At 40.8% G+C, this 18,949-nt stretch overlaps 1 long non-coding RNA gene across 1 annotated transcript in view; it reads left to right on the top strand.

The window, feature by feature from the left end:
• The first annotated feature begins 416 nt into the window (after positions 1 to 416).
• The window catches only part of LOC138891061 (uncharacterized), a 42,617-nt gene continuing 24,084 nt past the window's right edge, over positions 417 to 18,949 (top strand). The window contains exons 1-2 of the long non-coding RNA XR_011407374.1: positions 417 to 810; positions 921 to 1,029. This is a non-coding gene — a long non-coding RNA (uncharacterized lncRNA). The remainder of the gene's footprint in view (positions 811 to 920; positions 1,030 to 18,949) is intronic.

Here is an 18,949-nt window from a genome sequence, read left to right as displayed (position 1 = left end):
GTGGGGGCCTTTTTACCCCTTATCGGTATCAGTTGTGCTAGTGTGCTTCGAATACCAAATGATCAAACTATGCTTTGGATACCGACTGATCAAACCAGGGGATAAAAAAAGAAGAAGAAAGCCATTACCTATAGGCTTCTATATTTATGGGTTCAAATTGAACAAGGTTGATGTCATAATTCAGGAGCTTATCAGTAGGGGTGGGCATAAAATCCGAAAAATCGAATTCCGAACCGAACCAAATTAATTTGGTATTTCGGTTTCGGTTTTTTCGGTATTTCGGTCTAACTCTGTACTTGAATTTCGGTATTTCGGTATTTCGGTTCGGTTTTCAGTTTTATAATTGAATTATTTCGGTAAACTGAAATACCGAAATTTGGTAATATATCATACAGCCCAAACCCCAAAGCCCCAAACCCAATTACCTATTTTATTTGACTTTGGGCCACAGCCCACACGTCCACACCCAGGCTCAGCTGCGCCCCAAACCCAATTACCTATTTTCGGTATTAGACTTAGACGATTACCCAACACTCAACAGTCCAACACTCAGAGTCTCAGACTCAGTTAATACACTTGGGGTCTAGGGCTGGGAGTCGGAGATATCATCGAGAATTCGAGATCGAGATAGGGTATTAGGGTTTGCTTACTGCTTCAGCCTTCGGTGCTTAGGAGATATCATCGAGAACGAGAAGAAGAAGACGAGAATCGACTGCGACTCTAGGATATCAGTCTGCGAGTCGAGTTACGACCAGTCGACATTCGAGCTCGAGTCTCATCTCATCTTCACCGATTAACTTCACTACTTTTGTAAGTTTTGTAAGTCTCATCTCATTCTCATGATCTCATCCCAGTACTCGACTACTCTCTGAGGTTTTTTTGAGATTTAATTTCTGATTTTCTGCATCAAACTATTTTAGGGTTATAGGCGGCGATTTCCAGCTCGATTCGATTCCGGGCAAACGAAGTGTCGAAGACGCTGCTGTCCTGTTCCAGTCTTCCGAGCTCGATTCAATTTCAATTTCAAAGGTATGTTTCGCTTTCTTTTGGTTGTATTGCTTGTCACACCTCTTTTTTCCGCACCCCGCGAGGGTACAAGGGAGTTTTTCCAATTAAAGGACAATCGAAACGGGATTTATTTATTTATTTCAGAGTCGCCACTTGGGAGATTTAGGGTGTCCCAAGTCACCAATTTTAATCCCGAATCGAGGAAAAGAATGACTCCATATTACAGTCTGCGTACCAGAAATCCGGATAAGGAATTCTGTTAACCCGGGAGAAGGTGTTAGGCATTCCCGAGTTCCGTGGTTCTAGCACGGTCGCTCAATTGTCATATTTAACTTATTTTTCTGATTTTAATACAATTGTGAACCGATGTGCCAATCTTAACTTTTTACCACTTTATTATTATAATTATTATTTTAAAAAAAATTAAAAATTGTGAACATCGTTTAAAACATGTCTTTGGATTACGTCACATGAAATGCACCCGCAATCCGGAACATATTTTATTCAATGTTTTAGGATTTAGATTTGGGTCGCATGAAATGCGCATCCGAGTTTAAGAAGGTAAAATTAATTAAATCGTGCCTAAAGAGTCTAGCGCGTCATTATCTTTGGGGAAGGAAGTGAAATTCACTAAACAATCCATCCCAAATTCTAAGTAATTTTTTTTAAAAATAATTAAATAAATAAATGAGATTAGAGAATTATGTAAATTTGTATTATTTACATCTATTTATTTTTAGCGAAATCCTTCCTTATTTTAAGAAAATCCTTTAATGACTACCTTTTTATTATTACTAAGTTTGTCTATAAATATAAAATCAATATCTACATTCTTGAAAATAACATATTAAATAGAAGAGAAAAACAAATATTAACATAAAGTAATAAAAATTATAATCATAAATACAACATGGAATTATCGAAAAATAAAATAAAAAAATAAAAAAAACTAATTATCCCATAGTTTGATTAAAATTTAAATTGTTAGTAAGACTTAAGCTTATTGAAACTAATTATTTACAAATACTGAAAATTGAAAGAAAGAAAAAAAAACTTGATTACTAAACCATATTTCTAAAAAATTTAAACAATTTAACCTTAACTAACTTTGTTTTAATTCACATCATGTCCTAATACTTGTTCGCAAACTAATTCATGTTTTAACTGAAATTGACTACATGATTCCGATTAACTTATCGTTGACGAAAAACCTTATGAATAAGGAACTTAGTTAACTTTTGCCAAACTGATTCAATAACGCCATTTTTTACGTTATTTCTTCTATTTTTTTAAACAGTTTTAATTAATAATCAGGCTTAAATATATTTCCTAATAATCTGGTTAAGGCGTTATTTAATATGTCGCTATAATATGCCTAGTTATGCCAAATGACTGTGATTTACAGAATAATAATACATGAATAACCTAAATACAATACAAAGACTAAATTAAACTAAATTAAAAATTTAACACTCCATTCTTCATTTCAGCTTACAAAATGCCAAAATTACAGTTGTGTACCTGATATTGTCAATATAAGAAGAAGAAAGTCAGCAACGTAATACGTAACACAGCAACAGCAACAATAACCAGCAATAACCAGTCAACGAAAATCCCAGTGACAGCTTTGAAAAATTCAAAATAAAATCCAGGAATGCCGAAAATAACGGACAGAAACCAAGGGAAATTTTCAGATTTTTGAAAGGCTAGTTAATCTTCAACCCTTAATTTCTACACCTGTATACCAGAATATTTATCAGGTGTGTACTACTTTCTCTTCTAATTTTCAACTTTTTTTTTTCTTTGTATGTTTTTCTTTTCTTGAGAGTTTCAATATTTTTTTTTTCGGAATAAATGTTAGCTCTTTTTTTTTATCTCTTTTTTTTTTCTGTCTGTGTATCCTCTCTATCTGATTTCAAGACCTCTATATATATAATCCCCACCCTTTAATCAATTAAAATCAATCCTTTTCTCTACCAAATCCATTATCTTCCCACTCATCCCCATTACATTAAATAAATATATCACACCACCCCATTTCATTTTGTCCCCCATGCTTCTTTTAAAATAATGCAAGATTCCCCTTTAAATTAAATCTTGTCCCCCCTTTATATTAAATAATAATATCACAACCCACCCCATTTCATTTTGTCCCCCATGCTTCAAATAAACAATTACAAATTGTACAATTCCTAAACTACCCCTTCCGACCTTACTGAAATTACCAAACTACCCCTAAACGTATTACAAATTTACCAAACTACCCATCAGCTATAACACATCAATTAATCAAACTTAACCAAAATATAGACAATATGATCAATTTCTAACAATGTTCAAACAACAATATGAACATGGATGAACATCATAACAACAATATCACATGAACATGATTTTAACAACATTTCAACAACAAATCACATGAACACAAATTGAACAACCAAGAACAACCAAAATTTGATTGAACAATATTTTTGGCAACAACAAACCTATTTTTCGGATTTAAACAACAACAACAATCAAACAAGTATATTTAGATTCTTAAATTCAATAATATTGAACTTAAAATCAACTCTAACAACATTATAACAAACAATTCTTATATTAAACTTTAAACAAGATTATGAGACTAATTCAAGAAATAATCACAAATGGTAAACAAGAAATCAAACTATACACATTTCGGATTCAAAATCAAACAAACATAATATGAACATGAATGAAAAGATTCAACCACAATAACAAACTTTATTCAAATTTCGAATTGAACTTAAACAAAACAAATAAACATATTCAAATCACTAATCTTCAAATAATCAATTAATCTTTCTTAATTAAATCCAACAAAAAAATATAACAAAGATACATGATCATGAATGAAATCTATATTAAACAAACAACGGATTCAAGCGATTTAAACTAAATCTAACAATATTAAACCTAAACTAACAATTCCTTTTTTGCAAAAATTAAATTAACATGAAATAAACTGAAAATCAATTAATTAAATTTTCATTTGAATCTGAAAATTAAACCAACCAAACATATAAACAAACTAAAAAAAAATTATTTCAATGATGAACAAACAAAACAAGAATTGAATCATTTATCGATTTTGGATCCGAAAAATACCAAACAAAAATATGGACGATAAATGAGATCCAAAAAACCACTAACCGGAAATGAAACGACGAACAACGACCAACCAACGACGAACTCGGACAGTGATCGACGACATCGACCAAAACTACTCCATGTACGCGAACTCGACTGGACTGAAGCAGTAGCATCCGCTACTGCTGGACATCAGAGCTTGAATGGACGCAGCAGCAGCTCGGACGCGAGGAGGAGCAGCGGCGACGGTGTGGAGGAGTAGCGGCGAACGTGTGGAGAAGCAGCGGCGACGGTGTGGAGGACGACGAAGCAGTGGCTATGGCTGTTTGAGCTGAAGAAGACGACGTGAGGCAGCAGCTATTGCGGACGCTGAAGCAGAAGCAGCGGGTAATCCATGGTCGAGCTTGAGCTCGTCAATGGAGAAACAACGCTGGGACGATGGATTGTTGTGTCGTTTGCTTGTGTATGTGTGTGTGAGTGTGACGACGTGAGGGGGTGTTCGTGGTGGAGGGTGGTCGACGTTGGTGAGGGCAGCCATGGTTGTGCTTTGGAGTTTTGAGGAAGAAGAAGGAGAAATGGGGGGGGGGGGGGGGGCGGATGCTTAGGCATTTTTAGGGTTTTTCTTTCTTTTTTTTTGTTTTATTTTGTTTGTAAAATAATAGGGGTGTTGGGTTATGGACTGGGTCGACCCAGTTCGAAATGGACTGGGTCGTAGGGAAGATTGGGCCATTTTTTGGGCCTGTGGCTTGAAGTTGAAGAAGAGGCCTAATTCCGACTTTCTTTATATTTTCGCTCTCTTTTCTTCTTTTATTTTTCTAAAACTAAATTATAAAAATACTTAAACTATTATTAAGAACTAAATTAAGTTATAAAAGCGCAAATTAACTCCCAACAACAATTAACGCACAATTAAGTATTAATTAAGCATAAAATTGTATATTTGGACATTAAATGCTAAAAATGCAAACGATGCCTATTTTTGTAATTTTTAATTTTTGTAAAACAAATTTAATTATTATCAATTATAGAATTAAATCCTACATGCAAAATGCGACATATTTTTGTATTTTTTATTAATTTAGCAAATAAACACGCACAGACAACTACAAATAATTATTCAAAATATCACAAAATTGCACACCAAAGAAAATCATTTTATTTTTGAATTTTTTGGAGTAATTCTCATATAGGGCAAAAATCACGTGCTTACAGCTGCCCCTCTTTGCCCGGAGACACGAAGGGTTTTCGTGCAAAGATAAAGCGAGCGATTTTTGCCCATCCGAGTACTCTGTTGAAGCATTTTTTGAAAAAGATTTGACCGAACCTTTGCTTCAAAGGTTTCCTACATATCCTGGGCTAAACAGGAATCAGGTCAATGTAGTTCGGGAAGTCTTGGTAGCTGGGACTACCATGGGACTGCAAAGTTACTGCTGTTGCATGCTACTTTTACTGTTTGCTGACCTCCTTATTACACCATGCTTAAAAAAATAAGAAGCTAGACTAAGCTAGAAATTACAGAATCTTATCTGTTTTCCCCCTTGCTCCGGTTGCCTTGCTTTTTGTCGGTTTGTGTTTCCTCTGGTGCCTTTTTACCAAGACTTCTGGCCCTTGGTTTTTTTTTTTTTTTTTTTTTTTTTTTTAAATACCAGTTTTCGTCATTTTGTTCGGTCCGCTGGGGACATGGCTTTCTTCATTAAGCTTTTTGGCTGTTCCTCTTGGGACACGATTATCTTCATCAGATTCATCAAGACGCGTCTTTTCTTTCTTTTGACTCATGCGCTTGAATTTGCGCTGGGACTTCTTGTTGCCACCTTCTGCCTTCCGGTGTTGGGATTTTTATTGTTTCCTGCTGGGGATTCTTGTTGTAACCTTCTGCCTTCCGGTGGGGTTACTGACTTCAAAATCTGCAGTATAAGACTGAAAAGTATTCCTCTCGTTATACAGGTGGGCGCCTGGACATGAAATGAAAATGTATACCCGCATTATACTGGTGGGCGACCTGGAAATGAAAAACTGAAATGTATGCCCGCATTATACTGGTGGGCGACCTAGAACAGAAATGAAAAGACAGAAATGTATTCCCGCATTATACTGGTGGGCGACCTAGAACATGAAATGAAAAGATAAATGCATACCCGCATTATACTGGTAGGCGACCTAGAACATAAAATGAAAAGAGAAATGCATACCCGCATTATACTGGTGGACGACCTAGAGCATGAAATGAAAACATAAATGCATACCCGCATTATACTGGTGGGTGACCTAGAACATGAAATGAAAAGAGAAATGCATACCCGCATTATACTGGTGGGCGACCTAGAGCATGAAATGAAAACATAAATGTATACCCGCATTATACTGGTGGGTGACCTAGAACATGAAATGAAAAGAGAAATGCATACCCGCATTATACTGGTGGGCGACCTAGAGCATGAAATGAAAACATAAATGCATACCCGCATTATACTGATGGGTGACCTAGAACATGAAATGAAAAGAGAAATGCATACCCGCATTATACTGGTGGGCGACCTAGAGCATGAAATGAAAACATAAATGTATACCCGCATTATACTGGTGGGTGACCTAGAGCATGAAATGAAAACATAAATGTATACCCGCATTATACTGGTGGGTGACCTAGAACATGAAATGAAAAGAGAAATGCATACCCGCATTATACTGGTGGGCGACCTAGAGCATGAAATGAAAACATAAATGCATACCCGCATTATACTGGTGGGTGACCTAGAACATGAAATGAAAAGAGAAATGCATACCCGCATTATACTGGTGGGCGACCTAGAGCATGAAATGAAAACATAAATGTATACCCGCATTATACTGGTGGGTGACCTAGAACATGAAATGAAAACATAAATGTATACCCGCATTATACTGGTGGGTGACCTAGAACAGAAATGAAAAGAGAAATGCATACCCGCATTATACTGGTGGGCGACCTAGAGCATGAAATGAAAACATAAATGTATACCCGCATTATACTGGTGGGTGACCTAGAACATGAAATGAAAACATAAATGTATACCCGCATTATACTGGTGGGTGACCTAGAACAGAAATGAAAAGACAGAATGTATTCCCGCATTATACTGGTGGGCGCCTAATTGGTAAAGAATAATTTGAATTTGTTTCCTCGATTCTCCGAGAAAATTTCCACTTGTGGCAGAAAATTTTCTGCCCCAATTCTGGCGATCTTTCTTATGGCGTATCTTTAGGCCATCATCAACACTTTATTTTCCTGTTCAAATCAAAGAAAATTTAGTTAGTTTTTTTTTTTTTGATGAAATATGGCGAGTGGTCATGTCACTCCTGATGGGGATGATTGTTCCCTTTCCCTTATTCTTGTTCGGCGTTCTCAAAACTTGTTGGGGATGATGTTATTTGCTGGGGATAACATTCTGCTGGGGATGGTTTTTCCATTTATCCCTTCACCATTTTGTATCTCAAAAATTTCTGGAGGTTATTTTGCCGAAGAGGGATTTTCCTTTCTTCCCTTCCCCTTCTGTGTTGTCCGACCACCTCGGAGCTTGGTCGATATTCGGTCGGAGTACTCTGGGGATCGTCTTGGAACTTGGCTTACAATTTCCTCAACATGTTTTTTTTCGGCTCTTCCCCGTACTTTCCTTGCCATTTTAGGACAGTATTATTCGGCCTAGCAACCAACGTCTTTTGTCTTATTGCCTTGTCTCTTGCCTGCCCTTTTCACATTTTATGTTGTACCATTTTGGCAACTGGTAGTAAGCTCTGAAAGACCTTCCTTAAAACATAAATTTCTAGAAAAATTCTTTTAAACAAAGAAATGAAAAGATAGAAAAAGAGAAAATCTTTCTGAACAAATGATGGGGAAAAAAATGAACTTATCTGGGTGATACAACCGATTCCAATGATCATGTTGTGCATTCCGGATTAATCAACCCAGTCTATTTGTGTCGATCAAACTTTCTGATGTCTTCACTTGCTGGGGATAAATAGGTGCCCAATTCTTCGCAAAATACGGATCTTTTCCGTCAATCTATCTTGTCGCCTTATAGTGCCCTTCGCGGGGTTTTCACTAACAAGGCTCTCTCATTTCTCACAACTCCCGTCGCCTTATGGTGCCTGTGAAGGTTTTCACCGATAAGACTCTCTCATTTTGTATTTCTCAGCTTACGTCGCCTTATGGCGCCTGTGAAGGTTTTCGCCGATAAGACTCTCTCATCTTATTTTCTCAGCTTGGGATTGGAGTGTTGCCGATAAGATTTTTCTCTGCCGGGAATTCTTTTGGCTATCAATTCTTTCAATTCATGATCCTCATTCAGTCAGGGACCGACGTTTTATTCTTGGTTTTCATTTGCCTATCTTAACACCTCTCGGATACTGATCGGGAGGTCTTTTTTTGGATATCAATATAGGTTTTAGAAGAAAAGGATATAAAATTCAAAATAACTTTGATGGGTAAAGTATTACAACTCTTGGAATCAAACTCTTTTTTTTTCAAAATTTAGAAACATAATTTCTGCCCCAGTTTTCTTACTTGGGGATTTTTCTTTTGATTTTTTTTCCTTTTTTTTGTTACCTTATGACCGAGCCGTGAGGCGCCTACGTATCCTCTTTGAGGAATCAGGTCGAACGTAGTTCACTGACTCCTTTGTTTTCTTGCGACCTTCAAAAAGTTTTTTTTTCATACATTTTTTCATTAATGATTCCAAGAGAGGGGTATAAAAAGATAAGTATGGCTCAAAGGGGTAAAGCAAAGGTTAAAAGTGTTTGGATAGAAGAAAGAATTGCCTCCGTCATTTCATTATCCGATAAGCACTAAGTACAAACAAACAAATAAACAACAAAAGAAATTACACATAATATCTTTTGACTGCATCAGAATTGATAGCCATGTCGACGCATCTTCCTTCAACATCTGTCAGACGCAAAGCGCCGTTGGATAATACTCTGGTCACAATATACGGCCCTTGCCAATTCGGTGCGAACTTGCCTTTTGCCTCAATCTGATGTGGGAGGATCCGTTTCAATACTTGTTGCCCTACTTCAAATTTCCTGGGGCGCACCTTCTTATTGTATGCTCTTGCCATTCTCTTCTGATATAACTGGCCATGACATACTGCTGCCAATCTTTTTTCATCCATTAAACTCAGCTGCTCTAGTCGGGCTTTGACCCATTCATCATCGTCAATCCCGGCCTCAGCGATAATTCGAAGGGAAGGAATTTCAACTTCTGCTGGTATTACTGCTTCGGTTCCGTATACCAACAAATAAGGAGTCGCACCTATTGAAGTACGAACAGTAGTGCGGTATCCTAACAACGCAAATGGTAGCTTTTCATGCCATTGTCTGGATCCTTCAATCATTTTCCTCAATATCTTCTTTATATTTTTGTTGGCTGCCTCAACTGCTCCATTCGCCTTGGGCCGATACGGGGTGGAATTACGGTGTGTAATCTTAAACTGTTCACATACTTCTCTCATCAAGTTGCTATTAAGATTAGCACCATTGTCCGTGATTATTATTTTTGGGATCCCAAATCTACAAATGATATGGGAATGGACGAAATCCACCACTGCCTTCTTGGTTACAGACTTGAAAGTTTTGGCTTCAACCCACTTAGTGAAATAATCGATGGCTACCAGAATGAACCTGTGACCGTTCGAAGCTGCCGGCTCGATAGGCCCAATGACATCCATGCCCCATGCCACAAATGGCCATGGTGCGGACATTGTGTGCAATTCCGTTGGTGGAGAATGAATCAGATCTCCGTGTATCTGACACTGATGGCATTTTCGTACGAAACTGATACAATCATGCTCCATAGTGAGCCAATAATATCCCGCTCGCAGAATCTTCTTTGCCAACACATATCCGCTCATATGGGGCCCACAGACTCCAGCATGTACCTCTGTCATCACTATCGTGGCTTGACCTGCATCAATACATCTCAGCAATCCCAGATCTGGGGTTCTTTTGTACAACATTCCTCCACTGAGGAAAAATCCATTTGCCAGTCGTCGAATGGCTCTCTTTTGATCTCCGGTTGCCTGCTCCGGGTATATCCCCATCCTGAGGTATTCCTTGATATCATAAAACCATGGCTCGCCATCCATTTCTTCTTCTATTATGTTGCAGTAGGCATGCTGATCACGAACCTGAATATACAATGGGTCAACATGGATTTTGTCTGGATGGTGCAACATCGATGCTAAAGTGGCCAAAGCATCGGCAACCTCATTGTGAACTCTCGGGATGTGTCTGAACTCCACTGATCGAAATCGCTTGCTCAGATCGTGCAAACATTGTCGATATGGTATAAGCTTCAAATCCCGTGTTTCCCATTCACCCTGGATCTGATGTACTAGGAGGTCCGAGTCTCCCAAGACCAAGACGTCCTGAACATCCATGTCTGCAGCCAATCGTAGGCCCAAAATACATGCCTCATATTCAGCCATGTTGTTGGTACAATAGAAACGTAGCTGAGCTGTAACAGGATAGTGATGTCCTGTTTCTGAAATAAGTACTGCTCCTACTCCAACTCCTTTTGCATTAGCAGCCCCGTCAAAGAAAAGCTTCCACCCTGGTTTCTCATTCAGTTCTAACTCCTCTATATGTATCACTTCTTCATCTGGAAAATACGTCCTCAAAGGCTCGTATTCTTCATCAATAGGATTCTCAGCCAAGTGATCGGCCAATGCTTGAGCTTTCATGGCCGTCCTCGTCACATAGACAATGTCGAACTCTGTGAGTAATATCTGCCATTTTGCCAATCTTCCTGTGGGCATAGGCTTCTGGAAAATATACTTTAATGGATCCAGACGTGAAATAAGGTATGTAGTATGTGACGACAGATAATGCTTAAACTTCTGTGCTACCCAAGTTAGAGCACAACATGTCTTCTCAAGTTGGGTGTACTTATTCTCATAGACTGTAAACTTCTTGCTGAGATAATAGATGGCTTGCTCTTTTCTTCCTGTGATGTCGTGTTGACCCAACACGCAACCAAACGAATGATCCAGGACCGTTAGATAAAGGATTAATGGCCTCCCCGACTCAGGTGGAACCAATACAGGTGGATTGGATAAATAACCTTTGATCTGGTCAAATGCCTCCTGACATTCTGCCGTCCATTCTATCGCGGCATCTTTCCTCAGCAATCGAAAGATGGGTTCACAAGTTGTTGTGAGCTGAGCGATGAATCTGCTGATATAGTTCAACCTTCCCAACAGACTCATTACTTCTGTTTTGTTCCTCGGTGGCGGCAATTCCTGGATGGATTTGATCTTTGACGGATCCAACTCAATGCCTCGCCGACTGACGATAAATCCTAACAGCTTTCCAGATGGAACACCAAATGCACATTTGGCTGGGTTGAGCTTAATGTCGTACCTTCGAAGTCTTTGGAAAAACTTCCTAAGGTCTGCTACGTGGTCTTCCTGACGCTTGGATTTGATGATCACATCATCTACGTACACTTCGATCTCTTTGTGTATCATATCATGGAACACAGTAGTCATTGCTCTCATGTACGTTGCCCCAGCGTTCTTCAAACCGAATGGCATTACCCGATAACAATAAGTCCCCCATGGCGTAATGAAAGCTGTTTTCTCTGCATCTTCTTCATCCATCAAAATCTGATGATACCCAGCGTAGCAATCCACAAAGGAGCCGATTTCTCGCCCGGCGCAATTGTCGATCAAGATATGGATATTGGGCAATGGAAAGTTATCCTTTGGGCTTGCCCTGTTCAGATTACGGTAGTCGACGCATACCCTGATCTTCCCATCTTTCTTTGGTACTGGCACCACATTAGCCAACCAATCAGGATATCGAGAGACCCGAATAACCTTTGCTTGCAGCTGCTTGGTTACTTCTTCTTTAATCTTCACACTCATATCTGTCTTGAACTTCCTCAGTTTCTGCTTGACGGGAAGGCATGCCGGGTCAATGGGCAATTTGTGAACCACTAGCTTGGTGCTTAAACCCGGCATGTCGTCATACGACCATGCAAAAACATCTTTAAACTCAATGAGTGCTTTGATTAATTCTTCCCTGATGCTAGGCTCAATGTGGATGCTGATTTTGGTTTCTCGGACATTATCCGCATCCCCTAGATTTACAGCCTCGGTGTCATTCAGATTAGGCTTGGGTTTCTCTTCAAATTGGCATAGTTCTCGGTTTATTTCTTCGAAGGCTTTATCCTCATCATATTCAGACTCATCGTCATAATCGATCTCTTGTATCATTAAATCAGAGTCAGATTGATTTATTAGACTAGGTCGAAGATCCGTCGTGCATGCCATGTCATTAGAACCAGTAAAAAGAGAACTGTTCAGAAAGAGAAAAGAATAAAACAAAATTAAAATGAGACAAGAAAAGAATTTTATTAAAATGCGGGATAACAGGGTTCACACTTTTACAAGATAAAATAAGATTTGGATTACACCCTGAATAATCCGAAAAATAAGAAAGCAAAAATCAAAGCCTACTACCAGGACTCTCCCCGAGTAGGAAGAGGAGTAACCGTCCAATTGTTGGTTTTGGCCTCAGGCCCCATAAACTGTATGTCTGTTCCGCTGGAACCCTCTCCGACTTCTACCATATTGACATCAGTGAACAATCTTTCGAAGCTCTGATTCAGATCCCCGTCAATCCCAATCAATGGCCCGAGAACTTTCGGGACCGGTGACCCCTTGGCGCTTGCTCTAACAAAAGATCTTGAGAGACGTGGCACAGGTTTGGGAAGAAACCAAACTTTCTTCTTCATTTTCCGCGCTCGTTTTACATCTGCCGCAGTCGGTTTGAACCCCAACCCAAAGGTCTCCAAATTCTTGGGCAAGGAAACAGGTTGAACAATTCCCTGAAGTTCAGCTCCCAAGCCTTTTCCTGGCATAAACCCATTACCCAGCATTTCTGAAACCATCATAACCGTTGCGGAAGCTATCCTAGGATGCTGAATGATTTCACCCTCGGGGATCTTGTTTGCCGACACTGCATCAAAAATCTGGTAGACCCAGGGACCTTTGTCATCATTGGTCTCTATGAAGGGTACAATGGCGCCTCCTACGGTGCACGCAGTGTCCTCGCCGTGCAACACGACCTCTTGTCTATCCCACTCGAACTTGACCATCTGATGCAAGGTGGATGGCACTGCTTTGGCTGCATGGATCCACGGTCGTCCCAACAGAAGGTTATAAGATACCGTAGCATCTAATACCTGGAATTCCATGGTAAACTGGACTGGACCGATGGTCAACTCAAGTACAATATCCCCCACGGTGGCTGTTCCATTTCCGTCAAATCCTCGGACGCAAATGCTATTCTTGTGGATTCTTCCGTGGTCGATCTTCAATTGGTTCAGGGTGGATAATGGACAAATATTGGCACTTGAGCCGTTATCCACCAATGCCCGAGTAACTGCCGAATCTTCACATTTGACAGTTAGGTAGAGAGCTTTATTATGCTCCGTGCCCTCCACTGGCAGATCATCATCTGAAAATGTTACCCTGTTCACCTCGAAAATTTTGTTGGCAATTGTTTCCAGGTGATTTACAGAAATCTCATTGGGCACATGAGCTTCATTCAGTATCTTCATTAGGGCCCGACGATGTTCATCCGAATGGATTAATAATGATAGCAGTGAGATCTGGGCCGGTGTTTTCTTCAACTGTTCGACCACGGAGTAATCCTGCACTTTCATCTTCTTTAAGAAATCCTCAGCTTCTTCTTCTGACACAGGTTTCTTTGTTGCAGCTGGATTGGGTCTTCTCAACTCCGCCGGAGCAAAACACCGTCCTGATCGAGTCAGTCCCTGCGCCTCACAACTATTCTCCTCCACTTGTTGTCCCTTGTACATCACCACTGCCTTCTCATACTTCCAAGGCACAGCCTTGCTATCAATCACTGGTGTTTGGACTACTGGTTTTATGATGACCGGTTCCCTGCAGACCCCCTTCACAACAACCACGGGTGCAGATGATGCTCCCGTTATTACCAACTTGGCTTGGTTCTGGTTTCCTTGTAGCGGCAGATGGATTCTTCCCCAATATCACCACTGGCTTGACATCTTCCCCCTTCAACTGTACCCCTGCTTCCTCATTGATCGATTTTTCTTTCGGAGTGGCACGGATCATCATCACTGTTCTGTGAGGGTTTCTTCGGCTCCCCTCCTTCGTGCACAAGCTCGATCATGTGGGCTTCAGGGTGCTTTGGCAATGGGTTCTGGTTAATGTTGGGTGCCTCCGGTGCCTGTACCTCGATCTTGTTGGTATCAATAAGATCTTGTATTGCATGTTTCAGCCTCCAACATTTCTCGGTATCATGTCCGGGAGCTCCCGAACAATATTCACATCTTACCGAGTGATCCATATTTTGGGGTAAGGGATTTGGTAATCTAGGCTCAACAGGATTTAATAAACCCAACTGCCTCAATTTGTGGAACAAGGCAATATAAGTTTCCCCCAACTCAGTAAAAGTTCTTTGCCTCTGCAATCTTTCATTTCTGGCGGCCGGATTTCCCCTGAAACCCATCCCTGGAGGGTTCCTGTAGGCTCTTGGTGGTGGATAGGTGTTTTGTGGTGGTGGGTATGTGTTATGTGGAGGTGGGTATGTATTGTGGGGAACCGGCGCGCGCCATTGTGGGCGAACCGGAGGTTGGGTGTATGTCTGGGCTTGATGGACGGTGAAATGTTGTTCTTGTGGTTGGTAGTAGGGTTGTGGAGGGTAATTTGGAATGTGTGGGTAGTTTAGACGATGGGGTCTGGGTTGGTAATGAGGGGAAGGACCTCTAGATCTGGACCAATTGTCGGCCTCTAATGTCGTGACCTCCTCTCTCCTTTTCTTCCCTAGCGCACCTCCCGTGCCGCTCTGAATGGCCTGAGTTGTTGCCTTAATTGCCGAATAACTCAGGATCTTATTGGACTTAAGTCCCTCTTCTATCATACCTCCCATTTTCACAACTTCATTAAATGATTTGCCAACTGACGTCACCAAGTGACCAAAGTAAGTTGGCTCGAGAGTTTGTAAGAAGTAATCCACCATTTCTCCTTCTCTCATTGGGGGATCAACTCTGGCTGCCTGTTCTCTCCATCGGAACCCAAATTCCCGGAAGCTCTCTCCGGGTTTCTTCTCGAGCTTTAGCAATGTGAGACGGTCTGGGACTATCTCAAGGTTGTATTGGAAATGTCCTGCGAAAGCCTGTGCCAAGTCATCCCAGGTGTACCACCTGCTCGGATCTTGTCTTGTATACCACTCTAATGCCGACCCGCTCAAACTCTGGCCAAAGTAAGCTATTAATAGCTCATCTTTGCCCCCTGCTCCCCTCATTTTGCTACAAAAACCCCGTAGATGTGCCATAGGATCACCATGCCCTTCGTATAAATCGAACTTGGGCATCTTGAACCCTGCTGGTAATTGAACGTCAGGGAAAGGGCATAGATCCTTGTAAGCCACGCTGACCTGGTTACCTAACCCGTGTATGTTCCTGAAGGATTGCTCCAGGCTTTTAAATTTCCGCATCACCTCGTCCTGCTCTGGGCTCTTAGCCGGCTTTTCAATCTCCGCCGGGACCTCAAAGTGGGGATTATAGGTATGTGGCTCGGGTGCTTTGAATGTGAGTTCAGGGGGGTAATATTGTGTATCGTGAGCCTGAAACAGTGGCTCACTAGATGATCTGTGCAATGGGGCTGGGGGAGGTGCCACAAAGACGGGAACATTTGGTGGAGGAGGGTTTTGAGTGGGTGGTGGAGCTTGGGAATCATAAGCCTCTCTTCCCTGATAATAGTGATGGCTTGGGAAACTTGTTGAAGGACCGGGAGAGGGGTATTCCGGCGTGTGTGTTGGTTGGAGGGTAGGAGTAACGGGTAGTTCTTGCCCCTTCTGGGCTCTAGCTAAGGCTATCTGCATTTCATTCATTTCTAGCCTCATTTTTTCCATTTTCTCCAGGGCTTCCTTCAGCATCTGATTGGCCGTTTTTTCTGACTCAACGCTGTTGTCTGACCCAGTCATGCTTTCTGGTATAGGACCTTTTGATCTTGTTTGATAATGGTACGGTGCCAGTACGCTCTAACAACTAACTGATATTGATTGGAAAAACAACAAACTTGTCAGTGTTAGAGTCTTAACAGATATTGTAATTGCACGTTAGGGGGATGCAATGCTCCTAGGCAGTTAATCATTTCTAACATGCTTTTGCTCTGACCGCATGCATCATCCCGGCTTATTTTTGCTCTGACAAATATATATTCTTCTTTTTTTTTTCTTTTTTTTTTTTTTATAATTACGGTCGAATACCATAGAGATTGCCTACGTATCATGACCTCGTACGAATCAGACCAAGCGTAGTTCGTGCCATAAGACCAATTTTTTTTTATTACTCAAAATAATGCTATTACAAGCCATCACAAAAAAAAACAAAAATACAGACTTTATATATATATATATATATATTTTTTTTTTGAGAATGTTTGAAGAAAAAAAACATATGGGTAGAAAACAGACTCGAAAAACAAACAAGTGCAAGATTGAACTAGGGATACATTAAAGCTTTGAATTTTGGTGCCCGCGAGGCATCATTCGGCCTTTCCGCGGGCTTGGGAGCCAGGCTTCTTTGCAAGCTTTTTAGTTCCTCCATAATCTGATGGACATAACCCATGATTGAGGCAAAAAGGATATCACGAGGCATCTCTTCACATGTTAGGCACTTCGTGGTGATATAGCGCCCTATATCATTGATCCTACCCCTGATTCTATCCCTCTCTATGCACAGCTGTTCTATCCGTTGATTCTTTAGTCCCAATATTCGAGTATTGTCAATGAGCTGCTCTTGGAACCTCTCCATTTGTTCTTCCATCCGGGCTATCGACTCATAGCAGCGTTCTCTATCTGTTCTAGCATCCTGGGCTTGTTTGAGGACCCGATTATTGAGAATGGAGTTTATCTCTCTCAATGTCGCAACACTCATTTCGTAGTCCCTTTTTACTTGCCATAGGTGCTCTCTCCGTGATGTTGTAACTGTGGCCCACCTGACCCGCATTCTTGTTATACAAGCCTGGGATCTCTCCAAGTCTTCTCGGCTTTGGCTGACTTGATTTCTCAATTCCGCTATCAACCTTTCATCAGAGCGACGTTTCTGTCGGTCGCTATCACTCTTACTGACTTGGCGAATTCGGGCTTTCAGTGCCTGGTTTTCTTTGGCTAATTTGTTCTTCTCACCCTGCTCTGAGGCTACTTGAACGTTGTTTTCAAACATAAGCCTTTCAATTTGTCGCTTCAGCTTCCCGATTTCAACCCGGTAGCCTTCCTCTCTCACTAACCAGCCCCACTGTTCCTGCGAATCATCCGTAAATTGTTGGACGTGAGCTCTTTTGGCAGGCCTCTGACGAATCTGGAACCTTTTCCCGAACCAAACATCGTATTTTGGGTCTACCTCACCCTTAGCCAGCTCTCGAACCATAGTCTTGGGTTCAAGGAATCTACATTCGTGCCACAGCTTTCTAATTTTTCCTTCGGGGAACACGACTCCTGGACTCAACTCAATGGCGTGCTTGCTTAGATCCTCATCAGTGGGAATTACCTGAAATCTTCCTAGTTGGCGCAGTACCCGATGAGGAGCATATGGCTGGATGCTACGAAGTCCCATCAAAAGAACATGACATTCCTCGGCCGCCATGTATATTACCTCAGTATCATTCAACCACCCAAATGCCCATTCAACTTGGTCGGCTGTTGTTGACCTCAATTGTGCAAGCCATGCTTCGACGCCTTCGGGAAATATGACGCCTGTCATTCGTTTCTCAAAGCCGCTAATGCAGTTTCTCTCAGTCAACCCGTGGTTCATGTATCCCACTCGGTGATGGAGGTGTTCTTGCATCCACAACTGGAGTAACAGATTGCATCCCTGAAAGAACTTGCCTCCTTCTTCGGCATATAGTTAAAGCTCGGTAGATTTCGGACAAAATCAAAGGAACCACAGTACTGTCGGTTCTTTTGATTGCAACATCGGCCATCCCTACAAGGCCTATCTCTATTTTTTTATCTTTGTGGGGACAGACCACAACTCCCAGAAATGCTGTGATAAATGCCAAAGTACGTCTTGCTTCCCACTTGATTCTGTTCCCAGTGTGAATTAATCCGAGGTTTGGTTCTTCCAAACCCTGAGGAATTCCGTACCGTTGATACAAGAATTGGAGAGTACAACATCCCTTCGACAAATCATCATTCTGCACCTTCCGACTAATGCTTAGCAAATCCAAGAACGCGTGCGGAGATACTGGTCTTGGTGAAAGTAAATACTGCCCTCTTAGTTTCCCATTCAACCCCGCATATCCGGCGACTTCCTCTAGTGTAGGTGAAAGTTCAAAGTCAGCAAAACGAAACACGTTGCGTGTTGGGTCCCAGAACGGTATTAGAGCCTCGATGATATCTGTCCTTGGCTTGATATTCAACAGATCGACAAAACCTCCCAAAACTCTTTCCACTATCTTTATACTATCCTTTCCCATATCATTCCACCACATGTGGAGTTGCGAAGGGACCTCGCTACACACTGAGAATGGTTCATTTTGACTTGTGCTCATCCTGCACATTTATTATAGTGATTAAAGAAGGAAAAACTTTTATTTGACTTAAAAACTATCTTTATTCTAAAGAAATATTTTTTGGATTTTAATTTTTTTTTTTTGAAAAAAACTTTTAAGGAGAAAGGAAATATTTTTGAACTAATATTCTGAATTTATGAAAGAAATACTACAGAAAAAAATATTTTTGAATTTTATTTTGAATATCTTTTAAACAAATAATTGGGATTTTGAAATTAAAAGGA

Source organism: Nicotiana sylvestris, chromosome 5 (genome assembly GCF_000393655.2).
Source record: "Nicotiana sylvestris chromosome 5, ASM39365v2, whole genome shotgun sequence".
Taxonomy (NCBI): Eukaryota; Viridiplantae; Streptophyta; class Magnoliopsida; order Solanales; family Solanaceae; genus Nicotiana; species Nicotiana sylvestris.
This window is presented reverse-complemented; position numbering and strand designations above follow the sequence as displayed.